Raw genomic sequence first — 1,117 nt, 5'->3', positions numbered from 1 at the left:
GAATACTATGGAAGCGGTCTCATGCTTTGCCGTCTGTGGAGTAATGTTCAACAGATGGCGCTACTTCTTTCTTTCATATGAATATGAATACTACGGAAGAGTAAGACTCCACCCTCACCCGCTCTTGGGGTCACGCAGAAAGTTAATATCTTAAGATCAAGATAAATCAGTGAGAGTTAACAAGAAAATATTTAAAACGGCAGCGCCATCTGTTGAACATTACTCCACAAATGATTAACTTTCTTCAGAGGAGAGGTTTGCACAGCCCAATAAGATACTAAGATGCTACATTTTAACTACACTTCGTGGCTTTCCATGACAATTAATTCCACAGATGGCGCTATACTTTTAAATATTTTCTTGTTAACCCTCGCTGAATTGGCTCTTAAGTTATTAACTTTCTGCGTGACCCCAAGAGCGGTCGTGGGTACGGTCCCTTGCTTCGCCATCTGGAGTAATATTCAACAGATGGCGCTACAGTTTTAAATATTTTGTTGTTAAGTCTCAATGATTTATCTTGATCTCAAGTTATTAACGTTCTGCGCGAGCCCTAGTGCAGGTGAGGGTCGAGTCCCACGCTTGCATAGTATTCATATTCATATGAAATAAAGAAGTAGCGCCATCTGTTGAATATTACTCCACAGACGGCAAAGCATGGGACGGCTTCCATAGCATTCATATTCATATGAAATAATAAAAAGCGCCATCCGCTGAACATTACTCCACAGATGGCGAAGCGTGGTATCGTACCCACGACCGCTCTTTGGGTCACGCAGAACGTTAATAACTTGAGACCAAGCTAAATCTTCGAGATTTAAGAAAATATGAAATAAAACTGCAGCGCGATCTGTTGAACAGATGTTGTAATGGTCAACAGATGGCGCTACACTTATTATACATTCTCTTGTTAACTCTCGTTGAATAAACTTGGTGTCAAATGAATAAGTTCAAGTCCCCCCCCCCCATAAGGGTGGGTGGTTGGTGGGCTAAATTTGTTTTTGTTTTTGATCCCATGTGGATTTTAATAAGACCCGCTTAGGTTGAGTGTCTTAATGAGCGGCCTCAAAAAAAATCTTCCCTCACCCCGGTCCCTCTCTCTATCTCTCCCTCCTCCTTT

The sequence above is a fragment of the Cryptotermes secundus genome, unplaced genomic scaffold, assembly GCF_002891405.2.
Source record: "Cryptotermes secundus unplaced genomic scaffold, Csec_1.0 scaffold957, whole genome shotgun sequence".
NCBI lineage: Eukaryota > Metazoa > Arthropoda > Insecta > Blattodea > Kalotermitidae > Cryptotermes > Cryptotermes secundus.
The sequence above is the reverse complement of the archived record's forward strand: the minus strand, read 5'-3'. Positions refer to the sequence as shown.